We start from the raw sequence: 25,105 nt of genomic DNA on the forward strand, positions 1-25,105 counted from the left end.
AAGTTTACTACTGAAACATAATAAAAATTCGGCCCACATGAGGGTCAAAGATTTAACACAGGTAATACATCCAACATGAGGATAAAACGTAATTTTATTAGTTTTGTAGTAGTTGATTACTTCTTTCTCCACACCTGCTGGTAAGAAGAAAAAACATTAACTTTGATTTAAAGCTTAGTTTGATCTGTTAATTTAGGCAGAAGCTTTATCAATAGTCTGCGTTGGCAAAGAGTAAAACACAAACAATGCTCAGTTTATTACACAGCCCTTTAATCTTTTAGTCATCTCCCTCAGGTGGTGTCGCTGTGTCTGAGGGAAGGGCTGGGGCTCACAGGACATTATAAACATATATGAGTCAGAGTCCTAAGATGTTAGAGTATGTCTCATAAATCCTCTAGTTTCTAGGACAATGACCCGTCTAATTTCTGCCTTGTCTGCTGGCATTTGTGGCTAAAGTGTAACCCTTACCTTTTGCTCTCATGACTGCATAGAAACTGTCAAAATCACCAACGGCAGCCGGTTTGCTAAATCCAATGGTTAACTCTCTGTCGTTATTTATGTCACTCTTCAGTAGCATCTGTCACAATTGATTTTCCCCTCCTCTTTCATGCTTTGCATTCACATGGCTGCTAGAACACCACATTGTCTTGGTTATTCTTTTACTCTCAAAGATTCTTCATCAGTCTCCTTGGATGGTTCTTCCTTTTATTCCTAAGCCCTTAATTTTAGAGTTCCCAGATCACTCTCCTGAAATCCAATTCCATTTGTTTAATACCTTACTCAGTATCTCTACTTGGATGTCTAAGAGACAACTCAAACCTACCCCAATCCTGCCTTAGACATAATTTCCCTTTCTCAGTTGCAATACTCCAGTTGCTCAGACCAAAAATCTTGGGGTCCTGAGGCTCTGCTAGTCCATATCTTTGTCTCTTGCCTCTTAGGGAGAAGCATAGATCAGGATTTTTTTCTCCTAAGGTCTTGCCTCTGTGATTCACAACTCTTTCTCTTAATTCGCAGTGTCCACTATATTAGAGTGCATAATCATTTTAAGTGTGCAAAGTTGTTTTGAAAACTAGAGACCTAGGTAAATTTGGGGTAAAACCATATATCAAATTTGAAATCTATAATCTGAAATAACCTGTTTCATCAAAATCAGCTAAATGCATAAATTGTCTCTCGCAGGCTTGAGTAATAATTTCAACTGGTCACATTTCCTTGACCTCCTTTTGGCCCTCCATAGGTCTCAAATTCAGAATGTTTAAAATACCATCTTTCCTACAAGAGGCACTTACAGCTATAGTTGTCCTTCTTCTGGAAATAGAAGCTCTCTCCTTAGATGTGTTTCTCTCCCTGGTCTAATTTTACAGCTTCCTTGAGCATTGCCATTTTCTTACATGAACCCACCACATGAACCTGACTCCAATTTGATTTGTTCAGGGATGTCAACCTGGCCCAAGCTAAGCCAATCATAGTATTTTAAGACTCTAAATACATTTAGTTGATTCATTATGTGACACAAGGTGGATCAGTTACAATCCTCCCTTAGAATATTTGAACTTGGAAGCACAGAAGATAAAAGGCAGTTCCCTTCGGAGATAAAACCTATCAGAAGTAAAATCTGAGAGCTGTTTATGTCACATTTCCAACTTTATGAAGGAAAACAGTCTGCAGTGAGAAAAGATAAAACTGACATGCAGAGAGAGGCACAGATAAAAGGTAGTGAACTAGATTCTGGTGATATTCTGGTGGCTGGATCTAGTTTTTCCTGGGGCCCACTAGGCTATCCTTTCAACATGTATTAATGAAGAATCTTGCACTTTATATTATGGATATCCTTGCTAACTATCCTAAGAAGGAAAAAAAGAATTCATTTTCTTATATAATTGGGAAGGACATCAAAGTAGCTAACATAACCAAATGGCTGCAGTGACCAGGCCTCTATTTATGCTTCTGGCACTTTAGGACTGCTAGTTTTCTCTTTTTATACATCTCCCATTTCTGCTATTTTAGCTTTTGAATTGGTCTCAACTGGACTTCATGCAGTTATGCTTTTCCTAAGGCACTGAGGAAGATGGCTGCAAGCTGCTTCAGTGTCTTTCAGCCTTCCAAAACAGTGACCTCAAAGAAAAGGCTTAGGGGAAAAGTCTAATGAAGACTCCTGATTGGTGTAGCTTAGGTCTCCAGACCACCTTTGAACCAATCACTCTGGCTAGACACGACTTATATGATACTTCTATGTCTGTGGATAGATCAGAGTCAGACAGAGCTTCACAGAAATCATGGGACTTGGAGGGTACAGCTACTATAAAGGATATTATAATACATTCTGAGAAGACAGCACTATAGCCACCACAGTCCACTATACCATTGTTTGTTGGTTTATTTCTTTCTTGGATTCAGTGCAGCAATAAAAGTCATTTTTTGCCTAAGGCAGCTGAGTTTTCTCTCATTTGCCATCAAGAGTCCTGATGAACACACATTTTCCCATCTCGCATTTTCTTCTTAGATTCTGATCTCCCTGAATGACACTGCTTACTGAATCATTCTAGTTAAAAATGTGGGAATCCTCTTCAAGTTTTCTCTATCCTTCCCTCTCCATAGTGAAAAATGTGAAATTATTCTTAATTTCTGCCTATTCCTTCTATATTCAATAGACACCCATATCCAATGGGATATCCTCTGTCAGTTCTACCTCTAAAATAGCTGTATAATCAGCCTCACTATTTCATTCCTATTGTCACAGCCATGGTTCATACCCTCATCTCTTGCATGATGTGCCTCCTTAATTAGTTCACTTACTTTCAGTCTTGCTTATTTGCATTCTATCTTCCATCCTACTGTAAAAGTAAATCACCATGTCATTTCCCTGAACGGTATTTTCTCTTGGCACCCATTACCATTAGAATAACCTTAAAAAATTTCTTGGTGATGTGTACAGGACCCTTTGTGAATTTTGCTAAGGATGCTTAACTTGTCTCTTGGTGTTTAGGTCTCAGCATCAATTCTCACCTATGTATCCCACCTGTGTGTGTCACTGCTGTGTCATCTTTGTCCTGTGCTTTTCAGTCAGTGCTGTTCTGACCCGAAATTCTACTCTCATCATTCGGTGCCCTTTATTTGATCTTGGGACTCCTTGATATCTTGAGTCCCTCTGCCTTTGATATTTACCATGTTTTCAAATCTTGTATTATACATAAATCACTTATGGAGCTTTTCCTCAACCTAACCTGGACACACTGTATTGGAAACATTTAAAAATTTTCCTCCTGGATCGGGTGTTTTGTAGAAGCAGTCATTTAGCAAACATTTGAGTGTCTCTGCTACTGCCTGATATTGGAGTTCTCAGATGCTTCTTTTCCTCACTGACGGGATTTCTTCCTTTACCTACTTCTGAGACTTCTGATTGGCTGCCTGACTTTAATTTCTCTTCAGATTCTATCAATAGTCATCTCTGCTCCCCACCCTCATGACATTAATGCAGAACTGGCTATTTCAACCATTTCACTCTCCTATAGTTGTGCAGTCCCTCCATTATTCCATCCCTTTGACTTTATTCCGTCTATTCTTCCTTTATTATACATAATGAACTATAGTTCAAGCCTAAATCATTTTTCCCAGCTACTTTGGCTATGTCTACAACCATAAATTCCCCTTCTCACTTGGGAGCCCTGACATACCATTTCTAGATGTTCACTAGGACTTTAACATTACTGTAGTGGCTCCAGTCGTTGGCACACTACAGGAGAGGTCATAGAGCGTACATCTCTTCCAATGTCCATGTTCAATCACATCATTGTGGTTGTGTAAAATTGGCTATGGTATGAATATTTACACCACAAAAATCAGCAAATACTAAGCAAATGCTAGTTTTTTTTTCCCCTGGAGGGCTGGTTGTTAAACATTTACCAGCATATCACCAGCTTCAGTGGAAGACCAAGCTGTGGGTCCTCTGGTGCCAGCCTAGAGTACCTGATATAACCACTGCAGGTAAGAAGTCTACACCATCGACTAACACCAGCTGAAAGCAAAAGTGGACTGAGCCTGGACAGTGGGTTGTCAGTAGTCTCTAGACCTTAAAAAGTCTAAAACTAAGCTCCTAGTTCTGCTCCAAATCTGTTCTACTCCTGTCCTGATTCATCTCAATTAATGGCAACAACATTCACTGGGAACTTGCACAAGTCATTTAAGCAATCTGTGCATCACGTTTGGGCACGCTAGGAGCATCTATCTCATAGGCCGTTTTCAGGATTTAACGGGTTGTGGTTGGTAAAGTGCTTAGAATGATGTCTGGCACAATCGTGATTTCCTGAAGTATTATGTCAGTTTTTAAATAATTGCTCAGGCCCAAACCTTTGGAGTCAGCTTTGCCTCCATCATTTCTCTCATACCCCGTATCCAATCTATCAGAAAATCCTTTTCCCTCGACTTTCAAAATATATATCTGGATCTGACCTCATCTTGCTACTTCTACTGTGACAACTTGGCTCAAGCCTCCAACATGTCAATCTAGATTATGTGCTGGAGTTCCGACTTTCACTCTTGCTCCCTCTGCTGTTTGCTTCTAACATAACATCCAGACTGAGCCTTTTTGATTATTTTTAGACCATGTCCACGTCTCAGCTGAAAATCCTCTACTGCAGGGACGTCTGATCTTTTGGCTTCCCTGGGCCACAGTGGAAGAAGAATTGTCTTGCACCACATATAAAATAAACTAACACTAACGTTAACTGATGAGCTAAAAAGTTGCAGAAAAATCTCATAACGTTTTAAAGAAAGTTTACTAATTTGTGTGGAGCTGCGCTGAAGTACGTACTAAGCCGCATGTGGCCTGTGGGTCACGGGTTGGACAGGCTTGCTCTAATGATTCCCCATTTCTCTAAAAGTAATAGCCACAGCCCTTCCAAAGGCTTACAAGGCTTTGGCCCAGCTCCGAGCTTTCCTCTGACATCATCTTTTATGACACCGCCTCACTCGGGTCTCGTCCTCTTGGAATTCTACCATGGAGTGAGTGAGGGGAGTATTACAGGAGTGTTGAGACGAGAATGAGCCAGAAAGCGGGCATGGGCACAGTGAGGGCAAGTGGTGCAGGGTGGGGCGCATGGTTTCAGTGGTACAGATCAAAAAGTAAGAGTCTGCGTAGGAGCAGTTCAAGAATTTTGTTCAAAACAAAACAAGTAAAAACAATATCTATATCCAGCCACTTGGAAATAGGCCTAGTATGAAGAAGGCAAGAAAACAGCTCCAAGTGCCTGGCAAAGATCTTGCCAGCCTTGAATACCCTTGAGTCCTAAAATCAGGCCAAATGTGGTCTGGCTTTCTTATTCAGTGTTAGGAAGCCTGTGCATGTTTTGACAGAAAAAAAATATTTCTAAACCTGGTGGTATGTGAAACCAACTCCTGTAATAACACTGACCTGATTTTTTGAAACAGGATGGGATGGTTCCTATAACTACCGCTGACATTTCCTTGGGGATAGCTGGGATGCGGGTGACATGAAGGCAAGCAAAAAAACCGTGGCAGCCAGAACAACTGGGAGAATCAGCTGTGATCTAGCTCATGGATAATCTTCCTTTTTATATAGAGACCAAGAATACATAGACCAAGAGTAGATATACTGATTGTTATCTTCAAAAATACAGTCTTGATAGGGCCATGATTGTAAACCAAGCAAGCAGATAATAAAAAATGAAACAAAACGAGAAGGAAGCCTTTTGTTAAAACATTGTACTGGGAAAAAATCTACTGCAATGAAATCTACTGGATAGGATGCCATCTGTTCTTACAGCCCAGTCTCATCAGCTGCCTCGGCCCTTTGTCTGATACTGGTCTCAGCTTATTAATCCTTTTCCAGTCTGTACAGGTACCTTTCCAGCTTTGTTTCTGGCATATTAGCTCATTGTTACCTGCCCGTTTCTAGGATTCAATACTGCTTTTATGATTACTTGGCTATAGCTCTTCGGCTCATTATATCTGCTTTGCTTGGTTCCCCATGCTTTAGGTCCCTGTGGGTAAAGTTGACCCTAGTAGTATAACCTCCCCCAATCCTGCCTCCCCAGGCGCCTTTGTCACCTGTACCGGCCTTATCCTGGCTTCTCCTAGACCATGTCTTTGGGTCAATCCAGGCTGCTCTCAGGGATATACAGGCTACTCTATGCAAACATCTCATGACATGATAGAAAATTTCATCACAGCACATCCAGCCACAAAATAAAATATTCCAGCATGCTGACAAGGTCAACAGTTGGTCTATTCAAATTTATCCTAACTGAGAATTTAGGATCTGGTCTTAGACCTTCCTATAACTAGACCCTCCTGAGAATCATTTCTATAAAGGCCTCATGAAGGTGATAAAAAAATTTGGTGATGAATCCTTTATGAGTATACGTAATTGATGCTGTTGGTTTGCTACAGAGTTGCCCAGGTAACCGGTATACACTTCTCCCAGCTGCTCAGAGTGCAGAAGCTGAGATCTAGACCAGCGACATTCTCCAAAGAGTTTCCCTTGGCTGACAGAGCTACCTCATCCAGAGATGCCTGGGAAGCTACTCCCTCTTCCTACCCCCATTCTACCTGGATTAGACTTCATATCCAGTTTTTTGTATAGGGTTGAGTTGAGGGAAACCGGGCTTCTTCCCAAATAATCACCATGGGACTTCGAGAAAGGCTACTTGTCTGTGACTTTGTGCTGTATGAGTGGTGCCAATTAAAATTATTTCTCCTCCCACCTTTAAATAAAATCTACCTTGTGACTTCACATTTTTAGTCAATTCAAGCATTAAAACCTTTCTCCTACACTGATTAGGGCATTATTTCCAGATGAGAGCTCTGATACATCTTTTTGGACAAGTTGTCAAATCCATGCTTCATCAAGGATGCTTTATCCCAGTAATGACTTGCATCTTTTACAGGCAATAGATCTTCAGACTTATAAAATACAGGTACGAGGTAGTGTGTTAGTTCCTCTCATCAAATTGCATTGATGTGAGGCTTTAGAAGGAGGCACTGGATTCTGTTTCCATGGCAACCACTTCACTGCTCAAGGGGAAAACAGGACAGCGATTGAAATCTGTGTTAATGGCAGCTCTAAAAATAATCGGCAATGTATTGAAATCAAATGAGAGACCAGGAAGCAATTAATAAAAATTGTAACCATGGAGAATGGGGTTATTACAATTATAATATTCTTTAAGAATTACAGAAATGGTTGCTGACAAATATAGTTTTGAGGAGAATCAATTATTATTTCATTTGTTCATTCTTTCAGGTGGCTGTTAATATTGACTGTATGCCAGCCATAGGTTAGGACCTTAAGATACAGAGGTGAATCAATAGTGTCTCTATCTTCCAGGATCTCATGGTTTTATCTTCTAGGATCTCACAGTTTTATAAAAAGAGAATACACTGTGATTATAATGGACATTTTGTTTGCATCCCCAACATCTAAGCATTCCCCACTGTGCAGCAGCCAGGAGATTAAATATTTGTGTGGAATTGATTCCATAGCCAAGTCCAGGGACAATTCAAAATCATTTAGTATAGTTATTGGTTCTGCAGGGAGCATGCAACCAAGGCATAAACCTATATGACACTCTTTTATTAAGAGTGGCTTCTGCACAAAGCTCAGAAATGTTGAGTGGTTCTGGGATGCTTATAATCTTTTTTGCTTAATCATAAAAGAGGGAGCATGTAGGGTCTGCTGCTTCAGGCAGCTACCTTGTGATTAGGGGGAAAATCAGCCTGAGGATGAAGCCAGCCCTTGGATAAGGGTAATGCCAGGAGAATCACAGAGAAACACAGCCAGACCTGACTGAGCTGCATGACGCCCACTCTACCTCTATATGTTCCAGAGATAATAACCCACCAAATTTCTTTTTCTGGAAGCTTGAGTTGAGTTTTTTTTGGGGTGTGTGTGTGTGTGTGTGTGTGTTTTCAACTGAAAAAAAAAACTCCAAATAACTAATAAATGTCAAGGCCATGATATAAGTGAAATATTGCAAATAAGCAGAGGTAATTACTGGATGTACAGGGAGAGAATAAATCAGAGGGAGAAAGAAGAGGTAACAATGAAGTTAATCTTGGTAAAAGGACAGCAGAGAAGATCATGAAGCATCGGATATTGTGAAGGTAGAAAATTCAGCTTTACTGTCAGCATAGTTCCTGATTGTTCAACTATCTAGGATCACCAGTCAATGGCAAAATGGGCCTATCCTAACCCAAGCTCTATGCAGAGGTGGATGTATCATGAAGCTAAAGAAGCTTAAGCTCATGTGCTTCTTACTTATACCATCCGTTTGGGGAAGAAGTAGCAGCCATGGCTGCACATTAGCAAATGGGCTGCCCCAGCTTAAAGGTCATAGCCTTAGGCCTGGTGGTGTTTTTACACTATAGATGGATCGAGAGCAGGCTATCAGCACTACGTCTACATTCTCCTGGCCTCCAGGAACAACCATTGGTTAACCTAATCAAGTATCTGGACCTTATTTTTAACCCCAATGAGAAGAGCTTGAATTACTCCTCGCTCTCATCTCTGCCTGGAAACTAAGAATTAGGCTTCATAGCTATTTAACATCACAAATCCCAGACTTGAAGGAGTGAAAAAAAAAAAATAAGTGAAATCTGGACAAGTTAGACCAGATGCTGCAGAAATTGTGTGTGTGTGTCTCTGTGTGTGTGTGTGTGTGTGAAAATGTTGGGGGCAGGCATACTCTGCTAAATCAAATGGTTGGGATTCTCTGAGGGCTTGTTTCCAGACAAAAAGTCATGTAAGCAAGAAACTGGAGGTATTTAGAAGCAGCAAAATTCAATAACTAGATGTGAAATGGAAAAACATTTTCTAAATTTAAATAATGAAAAATAAATTTCAATAAATGATATTAAAGACTAGGTTATTTTTCTATCCTCCCTAGAGGAAATATTTTAAAAAATCATTGCTCCTTAAAGAACTTCTCAAAGAATATCCAGCCAAAAAAAAAAAAAAGTAGAATAAATATTATAAAGCTGTATCAGGCAGTTAATGATGACACTAATAACAAGAGTAATTTATTAAATTTTTGAAATCGTGATGTTTGTTGTATTAACTTTTAAAATGTTGTAACTTATTTTTGTGTGTTTTCTAAGTAAATATTTACTTTAGTATCTAAATTTGTATTCTTTTAGTTAAATGGGCTCTCCAAACTGTGCAATTGTCAGAGCCACAAAACCTACATCTGTCATCTGTTTGATGAGTCGGCTATTCTCAGTCTTCTTCAGATGAGTTGGTTTTAACTAAAGCATATTTCTCTCCTGCATCTTCCTGCAGTCTATAATACTTCCTTGCCTCCTCCTAGCTTCTGGCAGCTCTCGCAATCCTTGGCTTCCTTGGATTGTAGCTGCATCACTCCAGTCTCTGCCTCCATCTTCCTATGCCTCTTCCTTGTGTCTCTGTGTGCACCCTCCTCTTCTGATAAGGACACCAGTCATTCGATTTAGGACCCGCTGTAATTCAGTATGACCTCAACTTAATTACATCACAAAGGCCCCGTTTCCAATCAAGGCCATATTCTGAGGTTTCAGGTGGATATGAATTTTTGGAAGCACCATTCAAACTACTACACTACATAACAGGCATATCGTACTCCCAGATAGGGATGGAGTGATTTACATTGTCCCCATCCCATCTTGTTTCAGCAAGTTCCACATTTAAAAGTCTGTAATCAATAAGATTTCAATTCTAAGTATAGCTAATCCTAGACTTACCTCTCTGATAAGCCATTATATATTCATAATATCCTAGACTACCAAATATCATAGCTTAGCTCACCCTATTTAAAATGTGCTCAGAACACTTACATTAGCCTATGGTTGGGCAAAATCATCTAACATTAAGACTATTATATAATAAAGTGTTGAATATATCATGTAATTTATTGAATATAGCATATGACAGAGTGCAGTATCATTTTCAGTCCTCATGATCAAATGGCTTGGAGCTGTGGCTCACTACTGCTACCCAGCATCATAGGAGATTATTACCTCATATCCATAGCCTCAGAAAAGATAAAAATTCAAAGTATGGTTTCTACTGAATGCATGTAGCTTTTGCATCATTGTAAAGTTGAAAAATTATAAGTTGAGCCAAAACTTGGGGACCATCTGTACAAATCTCTGCATCAATCAAAAATCTTTGAAATGAAAGTGATTGAAACTTAATTTGAGTTTGTTAGGCAAAAGGGTAAATTCATTGGCAAATTAATTATGGTAAGGACAGAGAAGATGAAACATAGAACTAGAGGCTCTAATCCATATTATTCTCTTCCTTCTCCTCCTGTGCTTCGTTCTAAACAGTGGCTTCATTTTCTCAAGCTGGCTGAAATGCTGTGTGCTATCCCAGTTCCTGGGATCATAAACTCATCACTTCATGACTAGAGAGTAGAGGTTCTCAATTTAAAAGTCCTGGAAGAAGGCTAATATTCCAAGCTTGAGTAAAGTTCTCAACCCTGGACCAGTTGCTGTCCTAACAGGGAGATGTACTGTTTTTGCCATAGCTTAGCCATGTATTCATTCTTACATCCAGGAGAGTGGAGGGGTCTATTACTGTAAGAAATAAGAAAACAAAGGTAGACAAAAGGTAGATGTCTGCTATCAACAAATCATATTTCCTTTCTCCACCTGTGTTTCTGTTCTCCTCCACCCCGCTTTCACATAATATAGATAATTAGATTAGAAAGTGTATGGATCACATAACAAATAATTGCTAAGGCTAAAAATGAAGGCAAACTAACAGTGGTTTTTGGTTGAGGTTGCAGTGCTCAAATGCCAACATAAAAAACAAACCTGGATGTGAAAAACACTCTGTTCTTGAAAGTTCAGAGACCTGAAATGTAGTCCCTGATCTGCCTCTAATGTGATCTTAAATAGAGACTGACATAATATTACTTTTTTTCACTATCAATATTCCTGACATTATGAAAGTCAACAAGAAAGATTTAAAAAGTAGTTTAAGAAAATCTATATTTAAAATGATAGACTGTCTATCTTCTGATAATGCTGTTGATTTAAGAAAATTAAATAGGAGAGAAAGTCTTGTATAGTGAAAATATCACTTAATTTGAATTTAAGAGTTCTTATTCTGTCTTACTCTCAAGTTATTTACTGGTAGACCCCTCAAGCTGCTACTTCTATAAAATCAGTGGGTTATATTTAGTTTATCTCTCAGGCCTCTTCCATTTCTAATATTCCATAAAAATATGATGAAACCTCAATTATCCAAACTTTATATTGCTTCCTTATAAAACGGAAATGTGTTTATCCTTCTGGAGGTTTCTAGCATTTCTTAAATCTGAAAAATTGTTGGCTATTTTCTCTTCAAATATTGTTTTAGTTCAATTTTTTTCTACTATCTTTCTGTACATTGAGTAAATCTTTTTATTGTGTCCGATAAATCTCTTATGCCCTTTCTGTATTCTCCATCCTCTTTGTCTGTATGTCAATTTGGGTATTTTCTTCTGACCTACCTTTTAGTTTACAAATTCTCTTTCCAATTGCATATATTTTGTTTTTTTTAGTAAGTGAACTATGAGGTGTTTATTGATAATCTTATCACACATATCTTGTATTGAGTTCAATCATTTTACTTAATATTTGGACTGATGTGTTTTTGAGTTTGAAAATTCTATCACTGTCATTTAAAATATTATTTCTGCCACAATGTCTTTCTCTTTTCTTTGGGACATCCAGTTACACCCATGTTTTGTTTTTTAACTGTGTCCAATACATATCTTAAACACTTGATGTTTTTCTGTTTATTTTTCTAATACTTTGCTTTTATATTTAATATTTTCTAGGGACCTGTTTTTGACTTCACAAACTTTGTGTTCTCCTTTGTTCTATCTGCCTTTAAAATCAAATAAATACTTTATAATTTCAGATTTCTAAAAAATTTCAGACTAAGAATGTCTACATAATTTTTTTTTTTGAGACAGAGTCTTCGTCTGTCACCGAGGTTGGAGTGCAATGGTGGGATCTCAGCTCACTGCCACCTCCGCCTCCCAGGTTCAAGCAATTCTCCTGCCTCAGCCTCCTGAGTAGCTGGGATTACGGGCACCATGCCTGGCTAATTTTTGCATTTTTAGTAGAGACAGAGTTTCACCATGTTGGTCAGGCTGGTCTCAAATTCCTGACCTCATCCCACTTCGGCCTCCCAAAGTGCTGTGATTACAAGTGTGAGCCACTGCGCCCAGCACCACCTGATTTTTTATAGCTTCTAATTTTCTGTTGACATTCTCCCACTCCTCATCTTTTGCTTTACTTTCTTTCTTTTTTTTTTTTTTTTCTAAATTTTATAATTTTTAAAAGCCTACAGCACCCGGTATTTCCAGGCGGTCTCCCATCCAAGTACTAACCTGACCCTGCTTAACCTCCAAGATCAAATGAGATCGGGCGCGTTCAGGGTGGTATGGCCATGGACTTCTTTTATTGATTAATTAAGTATTTTAAAGTCTGAGTCTCCTGTAGAACTCTCTCTAAGTCATTACCTCTACTTTTAGGTAAACTAAAAAATCTCATGAAGAATGAAATCCATTGTATAATGCATACTATAGTCAAAGATTTTGAAAAAGAATTGGTGTCTAAACCATTATTTTTCACTTTTAATCAATAAACATTATTCCTCTTTAGAGGAGGTAAAAAATATGACCCATATTAAATATACTGAAAATAAATGTTATTAAACACCATTAAATGATGACTAGTTCTAAATCTCTCTATCTTCTTTGCACTTCAGAGCAAAAATAATGATAGCGTTTGTTATGACTTCATATTTCTTTGAAATATTGACTGAAATAAATTTCCAATTTGGGGAATAGATAAGAACTAATGCCATTTGGTTTTAAACAGAATTGTGTTGTAATCATCAAGCTAAAGGCACAGCAGAAAAAATGACAGCATTACTGGAAATTTGCCTCAGTCTACTTACTGTTCACCATTTAATTAGACCTTTTGAATTCTGGCAGAAAGCTTAAGGAATTCATGGATCCACCTCGTAAGCACTTCAAAGAAGCGCTAATACACTGGACAGTTAGAACAATGGCAGTGGAACATCTTATTTAAACTTTTGACATAATAAAATAATATTTTTTTCTTGTTTTGATAACAATATCATTTTTTTTTTTTTGAGACGGAGTTTGGCTCTTGTTACCCAGGCTGGAGTGCAATGGTGCGATCTCCGCTCACCGCAACCTCCGCCTCCTGGGTTCAGGCAATTCTCCTGCCTCAGCCTCCTGAGTAGCTGGGATTACAGGCACGCGCCACCATGCCCAGCTAATTTTTTGTATTTTTAGTAGAGACGGGGTTTCACCATGTTGACCAGGATGGTCTCGATCTCTTGACCTCGTGATCCACCCGCCTCGGCCTCCCAAAGTGCTGGGATTACAGGCTTGAGCCACCGCGCCCGGCGGTAACAATAGCATTAATATTTTATAGTTGTCGCATAGTACAATGTTTGAAGATTAAATTAAGCAAGCGAGCACCATAATACACTTTAAATAAGAGTGCTATAACTTTCACAGGCACAATTTCAAGCAAGACCAGTCAACCCTCATTATTCATTAGGATTAATTCATACAAGTTAGCATACTAATAAGTAGCACTTTGCAAATACCTCTTATCTACCGACTTGCCATATAGGTCTTGGGACAAATATTTTATTTTAGAATAGTCATATGGAAACTATAAACACGGTGACTGTTCATCAGTATATTGTGAAATTTTTTTCCCGCCTTCATTTTTTTTTTTAAGTGGAGAAATGATTTTCTAAAAAGTCTGAGTCTTCTAAGCATAGCTCATCTCCTGGTAAGAACTGCAATGTCCCCATTGGTTAATAATGCGATCGCAAGCCAGCCTTTTCTCTCTTCTGTACGATACAAACAAAATTTGTTTAAAGAGCAAGCCGAAGAGCAGGGGAAACCTTTCATACTTCATAGGGCTTTAAGGAATTTTATTTCATAGAACTGTGGGAGTGCCAGCCAAAGAACTTCCGGTATGAAACGTTCCGCTGCCTTTATGGAGGTGGAAACTGGCAGCCAACCACCTTGGCCATGCTTGGTGGGCAAGCAGGGAGACGGTGGCTTCGCAGACAGCACAGGACAAAGGCCTTTGGATAGAGGCGGGGGCTCGTGGACTGGAAGAGCCAGAGACTTCACTAGTACAGAGCCCAAACTTCAGCGAGAAAGCCGGGGTGCGCGCGTGGGCGCAGGAAGTGACGTAGACCTGCTGCGTCAGGCTTAGGCTCAGGCTCTGATGGCAGCAGCTGCACGCCTACCTCCTCGAGTTCCTGAAGGTTAGAGCCTGCGTCTTTTTTGTTTTTATTTCTAAATTTCCCGCCTTTTCCCTTCATGTTGGTCATTTGCTGTTGTTATTTTCAGCATGTTTTATAATTTTCAATCAAGTTTCAGAATATAGATGGCTACTGTACATTCTGTATATGATGTTCCCAGAAAAGTGCTTTTTGTGTTTCAGTTATAAAGCACTTCAGTGAATGATTTTGATCCAGTTGAGACTTGGTTTTAAGCTTTGTTATGCTTGACCTTTTTAACTTGTTACTTATAGGATGTGACCATTCATCTTAGAAAGTGGCTTTGCCCAAGTCCTGGACACTCCTTCTGGGTTGAATTCTAAGCTCTAACTCCACAGTGCCGTTCAGCTGCTGAAACTACTGCTCAGCATTTGAGCTGTTTGCTGTTTCCTGCTACATATTTTGAAGGTTTCCCTTGTACATGCACAAGTCAGAAGTTTACCTACAATTTGAGGCAAATGATGCAGATTTGGGGACACTCTCTTAGCTTCCTGTCTTTTCTTTCTTTCTTTCTTTCTTTTTTTTTCCAAAAGATAATTTATTTTTATTTATTTTTTTAAATTTTCTTTTTTTTATTGAAATTTTAGGTTTTGGGGTACATGTGAAGAACATGCAAGATGGTTGCATAGGTACACACATGGCAGTGTGATTTGCTGCCTTCCTCCCCATCATTTATATCTGGCATTTCTCCTCATGCTATCTAGTTTGCTCTTCAGATAGTATCCAGTTTGGCATCCTGAAATGCCAGACTTTGTCTCTTCTGACGTGTGAGACTCCTGCTTTGTTCTTGGGCTCTTTTCATCTTCACCACAATTTGGAAAATGCCTTCAGGAAAGTTCCGAGGTGAATGTTGAATACATCTTGTTGCTTTCCTTTCTCAAGGATTCTAGCTGCTCAGTGTTGCTTACACCGGCTTTCCAATGCCTTCACTATATATGTATATGTATATGTATTTCTAATTTTTAAACTTATCTTTGTAGAAGATTTAGTTGAATGTAAACTACACTGTTGAGTCCAGGGCGCAGCATTTTATCCAGTGAATTTTAATTTGAACAGTTTTATCATTTCTTAGTGTTATTTTTAAAATTGTTTTTAATGTGTACCCAATCATTTTAAAAACTTTTTTCTTTCATGTTCCCTTTGTCTTGCTTTAAACCATTTATCTGTCTATCTATCTATCTATATTTATGTTTGGATTCAAATAATTTCAAAAATTCCCTCTCTCTCTGTATTTTTTTCTTTGCATGCTTGTGATTTCTAGTATTAACCGCAGGTAACTCGATGTCAATTTATGGAAGTTTTACATTTGAGAAACTTTCACTTGTAGGAAATTTGTAAACAATAAATTATGTGCTTTTTTCCTTATTTATTCTTGGTCTAGGTTTTAGGCAAGAGGGTCTTTGAGAATTTCCAGCCTAACAAAATATACTGCTTGAAGCAGAAAGTTATACATGTTAATTTTGAATTGTGCTCTCCATGGAAAACTTTAAAAGAAATAAAAATGTTTAGTGATGAATTTATGTTCACGAAGCTTCTCACTTGTATGCTTTAGCTGCAGAAATTCAAAACTCATCTTATTAAACTTTTTTATTTTGCAAAACTGTATATTTTAGAGAGAAATATATCCACCAGTGAGCTGAAATTTAATTAATTGTAAAGCATTTTTCTTATTTAACAAAAAGAAGAATGTCTTTTTTTTCCATGATTCAATAATTGAATAAGTGAAAATAAGCTTTGGTTCAGTTGGAAACTTATGATAGATTGGTAGGTGAATTATTTATCAATGAAAATGAATTATCTATAAAACTACCCAAAGCAGTCCAATACTGTCACTTGGTAGACAAATTTGGCATGATTAGAATCAACATATTTGAGATATGTAGGCATGATCTACTTAATCATATTGAGACAGAATGGAAAGAAATGAGACCTGAAACTACACATTTCTGTTCTGTTTGGGCAGGTTCTCAGGGTGGTAGATGAGGAAGAAGGTGGAGGACAGGACAGAGATGAAATTTTGAGAGAGAGTCCAGTCTAGAAGGTAGGATCCTATACGCCCCTTGACTGCTAGGCCATTGAATATCATTCAACTGCTACTTCCAAAGTACTTTCACAATGCCCTATGACGTGATAGTTGCTCGAAAATATTTTAAATGAAAAAATAAAAGAATAATAGAAGAGTCTAAAAATATGACAACAAACACCTCAGTCTCTAATAAGCTATTACAGGTTTCTCCATAATAGGGAGATATCTGCCTGAAGAACTGACTAAATTGATCCAATAACTGGGTGACCTCTCCCTTGATCAAAGTATAAATGGACATGAGCAACTCTGAATCTCATTTTGACCATAATAAATGAATATTTTTAAGGTCCGTCTTTCCCCACCTGATAATGACAAAACCAACTTTGTTATTATTATTTTTGGTATGATAAAGCTTGCACGTATTAATTCATCTAATCCTCACACCGGCTCTGTGAGATAGATGCCATTAGTAAGAAAGGTGAAACCAGCACTCAATTATGATACCCCCACCCATTTCAATTACATTGCCATTACTCACCTTATTATAGCCTAACATAGGTTACCATAGAGTGGTTCTAAATTTCAAAGGCAAAAATAGCCAAAGATTTGAATCTAAAGTAGCATGCAGAATATATTCCTGATTATCTTTCAAGTCTTCTGTTAAGTATAGAAGGAAATAGTGAAGCAAATTCTGGAAAATTTGCTGCATTAGTAACTTACTAATGCTGACAACTGTTTCTTGAACCCAAAATCATATGTTGATCAGTGTATTTTATCAACAGCGTCTTAGGTCTCTTTAGAGAGTGCCTAGACATTAGTATCTTCCTTGCAAGAAAAGAGAAAATAATGCATGAGCAATTACATCTTACAGTATATCAAGCACTGTGCTAAGTGCTTTACATATAACATGCAATTTAATTATTAGAACCGTTCTGTGTACTAGATATAATGGTCTTAGTTTTTCGATGAGGAAATTGAGAAAAATTAAATATCTTGCCAAAAGTACCTACCTGAGATACTAACCTTTTTGTTCACAAATTCCTAAACTTGGTTAAATGCAGATTTATTGTCATAAATTATATTGTCTTGCTATTTCTCTAAGCAATTAGTGCAAAAATAAAACAAGGAATTGCCTCTGAACTGATGGTCACCTCAGTCAGGGGTGGCTTCATTCCCCAAAGTACTGCAGTATAATGTGCATTCTTAACCAAATCACTGGTCATTTCCTGTGGAAAAATAATTGGAATGTGTTATATTTAGAGAACGACATGTTCATTCTTATAAAAATATTCAACTCTTTTCTCTGTATTATACTCCTTGGTATCTTTTCATCTTTTTATTTCAGAACCCATTCCAAGCTTCTAACCAAAACCTTTTAGGCTTATAATTTTTGGCTATGCTTCATGTTACATGACCATGGGAACCCGATGACTGCCTTTTGGAAAGCTGTGCGATTTTACTATAAAAGGAGTCTTTATGGATTCATAACTGGTGATGGCCTGTCAAGGATTGATTTTTCTCTGGCATTTTTCCATAGGCAGTCCCTCCACACTCAGCCATGAGCACTCCTGGTTTTCATTCCATGGGCTGTGAACTGTAGTCTCTCTTAAATTCCTTCTTTTTCCAGTTTCTACATGCTGTGAACTTGCTTTGAGAAGGGGTTTAAATCTATAGGGTTGAGTAGGTGAGTGGGTGGCTGGGCAGGGTACGTGATGTTAACACATTCTGTGTTTTCCAATCCAAAGGATAAAATATCAGGAAGGAAATGGAACTCTCATAAAGACGGGAAAAGGAATAGAACAACCTTAGATAAAATGCAAATGTTTTTTGAATCTTCTCCCATTCTTTTGCTTTTCTGTCCTTCCTCTTTTGGCATCTTCCTATCTTCCTCCTGAAATGCCCCATTCTTTTTGGAGCTTCTCACTAGGACAGTCACCTGGAGGGGTTGTTTCAACACAGATCACAGAGACTGTCCTCCAGTTTCCAATTCTGTAGGTCTGGGGTAGGTTTTGAGGATTTTCATTTCTAACAAATTCCTAGGTGAAGCTGATGAAGCTGGCCCAGGGCCACACTTTGAGAACCACTGGCCTTGGAATGTGTTTTATCAACTTAATATGTTTCTTTCTTTTCTCTCCTTCCTTCCTTCCTTCCTTCCTTCCTTCCTTCCTTCCTTCCTTCCTTCCTTCCTTCCTTCCTCTCTCTCTTTCTCTCTCTCTCTCTCTCTCTTTCCCTCCCTCCCTCCCTCCCTCCCTTCCTTCCTTCCTTCCTTCCTACTCTCTATCTCTCTCTTTCTTTTCTTTCTTCATTCAATTAATGTCCAGGCAGTGCCTTAGACATTGCATACTTCCCACATAATCCAGCTTTAGTGATGGGCACTGAGTAGGTCTTCAGTAAATTTTAAAGTGTTGTGCAACGTACATTTCTCCAAGTCTCACTAGCCCATGGCTACCAAGCATTCTTAGGCAGGAGTGATTTGAACTGCACTGACTTTCACCCTCTGTTGTGTAAAACAAGACCTCCAGCACCTCTCTAAAAAGCACTTATTGTGTCCTAGGGATGCCTTGTCTTATAGTTCATGTGCTTAAAATCCTCTACAATGCAAGACTCTCTCATGGATGTTTACTCTCTGTGCAGCTACTTATGGGCAACTTACTGCTGCACCTGCTGCTGTTGCTGCCTTCTATGGTAACCATGAAGTCCACACCATGGGAGCTACTCACCAGTGCTCCAGAAGTTGCAATACCTGAGAGGTAATGGAGAGGATGAGATGCTCCATGAGCCTGCATCACATTTCCTCATCTTGCAAGCCAATGGCTGCTGATGCTTTGATATTGCATAGAGTAATATATGAAAATATTTCCATCAGTGCCTTCCTGTAGTTCTTCTTTTCTGGTGCTTGAATCCGTAGCACCAGGGAGGTGGGGATGGGTGAATGGGTAGGGTATGTAACATTAACACATTCTTTTCCAGTTCAGTTTCGCTATCAATCCTTAAAACTTGTGTATGTAGTTACATACCCCAACATCTTATCAGATATGCTACATATATCTGAATCACAGTAGGTGATCCAACTCAGTTTCAAAACTACCAGATTCAAATGAATAAAAGATTCCAAATTTTTCTCTACATTGTTCTCCTGCACTCTAAGGTGTTTGTTTATAGTACCAATACATCTATAACGTTCCAGATTTAATCTAGTCAAGCCAGGGGCCTTTCCTTCCCTTAAGTGTACTCTGTAGATTGTTTTCTTTTACAGAAACTATACCTTAGGCGAGGAGAGAAAAAATAATTTGTTGTTCTGCACTAGTTTCCTGCAAGGAGCCCAAGGGTTGAGACAGCTTCATCCAATCTTTATTCCTTTAAAAAGACAGAAAACTGCTGCTATGTGGGTTGTTCTGTCTATGCCAGGAGTGACCTAGAGCCAGTGTGTCTGTTCTGGTTTCTCCTCTGTGTGTGTGGCCTGGGGACAGAGATAGAGCAGGGTATAGAAAAACTGAGTGCTCACTTCTGAAACAGAGAAGCTTAGTTGTCTCGATTGCCTGGGGGATTTTTGAAGAAACCCAGGGCAACCTCCAGTTTTCCTAATTCTTACTTTATTCTATGATGACTCTATGAATTATCAGGTTTTACAACTATAAAACAAATGCAAATTATTCTAACATGCATAACTCACCTAATAAGAAGTGAAATAATAACTTTATAAATACCTATCATTAAAAATATATGTCAAATTGGCTGTCAGACATTTCATCTGTTTACCATATCATGGTATGCTCATGCAAACATTGCTCAGTTTCTGGTCACATGGCAGAACCATCCTAACACAGACACAACATCAAATAATGAAACAAGCCTTTCTAGGGAAGTGAGGCAAATGGATTATTGCAGGAGATTTCCCTACTAGAAAAACAGAGGACGGTGTATGGTATAATATTAGACAGAGGAGAGAATATCTAATACCATGCAGTGCTAGGCATTTTATCTGCTGGAAATATGCCTGTTTGGTGTTCTTTTGGTCATCTATGAGTGATTAGGCTATGGCACTTAATGTTACTTCATAGATTTGTAAGACCAGTTCTTAGGGGACAGGTGATTTTCTCCAAAAGTGCTTCTCCTGCTGCAAATAGATGTACTAGTGTAGGTCAACAGAAATGATGTCCTTAGGGGTAAGCAATCAAGTGTCAGATAAAAGTGCACATATTTAATTATTTATTTCATTGTACTTTAGGTTCTGGGGTACACGTGCAGATCATGCAGGATTGTTGCATAGGTACATACATGGCAATGTGGTTTGCTGCCTCTATCCCCCTATCACCTATATCTGGCATTTCTCCTCATGTTATCCCTCCCAACATCCTCACTCCCCACTGTCCCTCCCCTATCCCCACCACAGACCCCAGTGTGTGATGCTCCCCTCCCTATGTCCATGTGTTCTCATTGTTCACATACCTATGAGTGAAAACATGCGGTGTTTGATTTTCTGTTCTTGTGTCAGTTTGCTGAGAATGATGGTTTCCAGATTCATCTATGTACCTACAAAGGACATGAACTCATAGTTTTTTATAGCTGCATAGTGTTCCATGGTGTATATGTGCCACATTTTCCTTGTCCAATGTATCATCGATGGGCATTTGGGTTGGTTCCAGGTCTTTGCTGTTGTAAACAGTGCTGCAATGAACGTACATGTGCATGTGTCTTTATAATAGAACAATTTACATATTTCTATAAAATATAACATAGTCAATATAACTTCTTTTGCATACAGTTCAAAAGGCAGATGTAGTATAGAGTACTATTTAACACTTTTATGACAAAACTTCAAAGATTATTAACTTAAAATTTTTTCAGCAGCAGGACAGGACAGGACAGCTTGGTGCTATCCAGGCCTGTTGTTGGAATGGATGGCAAAGGTATTAGCAAATTCCATACAATAAGTAGGGCAAAGGTTGTACCCAGGAACCTAGGCTAATGCTGGGATTATAATTATAGTAGGGTTATGGGTCCTAGAAATCAGGAATGTGAGGAGCAAGGGATAGGGGCCCCCAGTGGAAGGGTCTGGGTAACAGTGAACCAGGAACAAGGCGTCCATCTGCAGGTCTGCAATCTGTGCAACAAGCATGGGTCAACAACGGCGAGGAAAACTTTAGTACTTAGCTTCTCGGTGATTGGAACCCTTAAATATTGTCCTTTGCTTTCCCAAGCACTCTCAGAAGATGGCCAAGCTGCTGCACAGTCGCAGCAAGTTACCTGACAGGAGTAGGGGAAATGAGAGTGCTGGGGGTGGAAAAATGAGGCCCGATTCACTATCTAGTCTGGTCCAGGAGTTGTGCCAGACTGAAGGCAAATAACCTTGACCAAACTAGGATCTTATAATTGGAAGCCTAAAAGGATTTACAGATTACTTTGTTGCCAGTGAAACCTAAGACGTCATTTAACTGTGAAAAGGTGTTAATTTGCTTCTAGAACTAAGTATTTAACTCATAGGACAGTGAATTATAACTCTGCACATTGTAAGTAGGATTCCTGGGCCCTACTTCAGATCATATAGACTCTCTGGGAAGATGGATGGGGCCTAGACACTCATATATTTTAAAAATCTTCAGGGATTTTACTGTTCTTTAATATTTAAACTTAATTTTTAAATGACTGAAGTAACATGCATTTTTTATTGTAAATAAATTATTAGTCCTACTCTCCTCCTATATAGATTTATAACGTATATACAAGGTATAAAGAATATAAAATAAACAGCTACTCACTTACCACCTTTTCCAATTTGATTGAAGGATAAGCTATATATAAATATGGAAAAGTACAGAAATCACAAATGTATAGTCAATGTGTTACCTCAAAATAAACATACTTCTGTAAATCCCATCTAAATGAAGAAATAGAATATTCCCACAATCCTGTCTCTGCTCATGTTGTTTCTCCATCACCATCCTTGCCCCTCCATCTCCATAAAGATGTGAAAAGGTCTCTAGGTAATTCTAGTGGGCCCTATCATTGTCTTACTGTCTACTCTTTCACTTAATTTCCGTCATTTTTTTAAGAAGAGAAAATACTTTAGACATGAGGATTATTAATTTCTCTGATCTAATAATATTAATAATAATGAATGCTTTGAGTTCTATATGCGCACTCACAGATTATATTGTAAGTTATACATGAATGTTGTATTGTGGCAACAAATTTTCAAACTAACACTTGTTCAAGAAATTTTGCTTTATTTATCTAAAACGAAATTAAACTTCTCTGTATTCCACGCTACCTGATGGCAGAAAATGTCTTTCCTTTCAGTTTTAATAGAGACCATAAGCAATTGATGGGAATTGCTTCCACATTCCAAAATGAGATGTGGATCTGCTGTTCTAAGGGAGGTGAGCTGCTGCATTGGGAAGTCTGTGGTTTTTGGAGCAAATGGTGGTGACCACGTCCATTGGATCACTTGTGTACACAGAGGCCCAAGTGAGAAAACCAGCCTCCGGGTCTACCTAAATGCTACCTCAGAGAACAGCCTGGAGAGATGAGGTGATCTCAACAGAACAGGGGGCTACCAAGTTTGTTTCAAGGGACTGAGGGGCTATCAACAGCCAGCCAGAGAGATGCTTTGATAGTGGTGTCTTTGAAGCGACTGCAAGATGCTGATCGCAGAGTCAGCTTTACACACCTACCAAACCTGGAGAGCTTATAAGCTAGTTCACAGCAATATCAATGGAGTAGGAAGGCCATTTCTGCCATTATTGCTTCTCTTTTTCTGCTACATTGGAACAGCCAGAGCCAAACTCAAAGTGGGGTGAGTGGTTAAGGAATAAGAGCTCTAAGTAGGAACAAAAAATAATCTAAGATGCATCCCCTCTGTCTCTTTTCAGTAGATTTTGGTTATGCTTTTTGAGGGACTACTGTCTTCTGGAGAAATTCTGAAAATGTAAAAGAAATTTTAAAAATTGACTGTGATACAGAATCAAACATGTTAATTAGTTTATGTATATTACATGTCTGTATGTCTATGGCTAACAGCTGGAGAACTTTTTAAAAAATTTAAGTGTGACTAGAAAAGTTATGGGGCCTGCCTGAGTTTCCATTTAAAAATGTGGCAAACAGGCATCAGGCCACAGGACAGGTTTCGGTGGGCAGTGGGGGTAATCACTAAAATTGTTTTCTGATTATGTCTGACAAGCCCTGCTTATCCACTGTATTGGTTATATCAGTGTCTTGGCTGTAAATAATTCAGTGTGCTTATCCCCAATTCTACCATGAGAGCTTTGCTGTGGTGCAGCGGTGACTATCTGCCGAGGCCTGGGCTGAGGAGAGGGGCCTCCAAGCAGTTTAATGAGGCATCATGCGGGATAAAAACAAACACTTTGCCGAATATTTCAAACGATCATTCCAAGGCCGCTATCTCATTTAACCATCACGAGAAACCGATGGAGTAAGTGCTGTTATTTTCCTTCTCTTACATAGGGGGGAAATTGAGGCTTAGAGAGGTAAGATTACTTGCCACAGGGGGACCACATGTAAGAGGTAAATGAGGAGAACTTAAAGTCAGGCTTTCTCCCTTTGCAGCCCGTTCTCTGAATATCACAGTTCAGAGCAGATAGTGTAGCCTCCACTAATCCCTATTGTGGCTATAGCAGGAGACAGTGTATTGTTCTTTTTCTAGGAGACATTTTTGGTGTGGGGGCGGGAAGGTAGGTCAACCAAATTTACGAACTCACGCAACTCTACCTACCTCCTAGGCATTTCTCTATGAAAAAAATAGCTCTAAAAACAGCTAGAGGAGATGTCTGCTTATTGTAACTGGTCTCCGCCAAAGGCTTACTTTCAATTTTTTTAGAGCCAGGTCAGTTATTCCTCTGACTGTGAAAATAATAAGATGGTTATAAAATGCAGCTTTGGTATAGTTTCCTTGCAAAAAGTTTACATTTCCTATCTAGAAAATAATTCTGTGTGTATGGAAATGTGTGCTTGAAGAGTTTTTGAGCACAAATAAAATTGCTTTGATGCCCGAATTCTCACAACGTTTAGCCAAAATACGCAGGTACTTTAGGCTACTGTCAATATTGGGATTGCTCCTTCTCGTTCCTCCATGTGGCAGGACTTTTAAAGAGGAAAAAAGGACTGATTTTGAGGTGCTGAAATAATAGCCATATTATAATTTTTGTCAAGTTACCACTTGGAATTTTATTCTCTCCCTCCATATATATTCCAACTCCTTGCTCTTTTTTGCATTGTAAAATATAATATTTTTAGGATTATACACCATATGCTAATCTTTTACCCACTCACCAGTATCACAACCTTCTTTTTCTGTGGGGAGGAAAAATCCCTGTCCCCTTTCTGTCTTCTTGCTTTTTGATTCGATTTACCATAGTCTAATTGAGACCCCCAAGGTCATCAGCCCCTGCTTTTGTTGCCAGGACATGCAAACCACCCAGGCCAATCCCTAACCTGTTTTTTGAAAAAGCCTCCAATCAGAGAGAATCCACGACTTCTTTTTGTGAACTGTGGCACCGTGCAACTGCACACTATAAATGTCTTTCCTTATCTATGTGCACTGTTATCTCACTGTTCTATTTTTTCCCCTCATTTATATTAACTCTTTCTTACCTTTTTTTTTTCTCCCTAAACTTCTAGGCCTTCTCTTCCCGGAACTGGTGGAAGATAAATGTTACTCTGTAAACGGCCAAGATGGTAAGGTGAGTAGTTCCTGGGATCACTTGTGCCCTAACCCCAAGTTATCTGGGATA

General features: G+C 38.7%; 1 protein-coding gene, 1 long non-coding RNA gene and 1 pseudogene across 3 annotated transcripts in view; 1 reads left to right on the plus strand and 2 right to left on the minus strand.

Moving 5' to 3' along the window:
• Window positions 1-10,303: 10,303 nt before the first annotated feature.
• Window positions 10,304-24,871, minus strand: LOC116530488. Of its 2 annotated transcripts, none has more exons than XR_004260026.1 (3): window positions 24,807-24,871; window positions 22,115-22,147; window positions 10,304-10,572 (listed from the first exon to the last, which is right to left on the minus strand). It is a non-coding gene; the product is annotated as an uncharacterized LOC116530488 (long non-coding RNA). The 2 variants fall into 2 exon arrangements; XR_004260027.1 differs by lacking the exon at window positions 10,304-10,572 and adding an exon at window positions 16,751-17,581.
• LOC116530564 lies at window positions 12,332-12,445 on the minus strand (annotated as a pseudogene).
• The window catches only part of GASK1B (golgi associated kinase 1B), a 51,997-nt gene continuing 51,738 nt past the window's right edge, over window positions 24,847-25,105 (plus strand). Inside the window, exon 1 of the mRNA XM_032248571.1 lies at window positions 24,847-25,054. The gene's annotated coding sequence lies outside the window, so the exon portion shown is untranslated. The remainder of the gene's footprint in view (window positions 25,055-25,105) is intronic.

The sequence above is a fragment of the Sapajus apella genome, unplaced genomic scaffold (assembly GCF_009761245.1).
Source record: "Sapajus apella isolate SASKATOON/1434 unplaced genomic scaffold, GSC_monkey_1.0 scaffold67, whole genome shotgun sequence".
Taxonomy (NCBI): domain Eukaryota; kingdom Metazoa; phylum Chordata; class Mammalia; order Primates; family Cebidae; genus Sapajus; species Sapajus apella.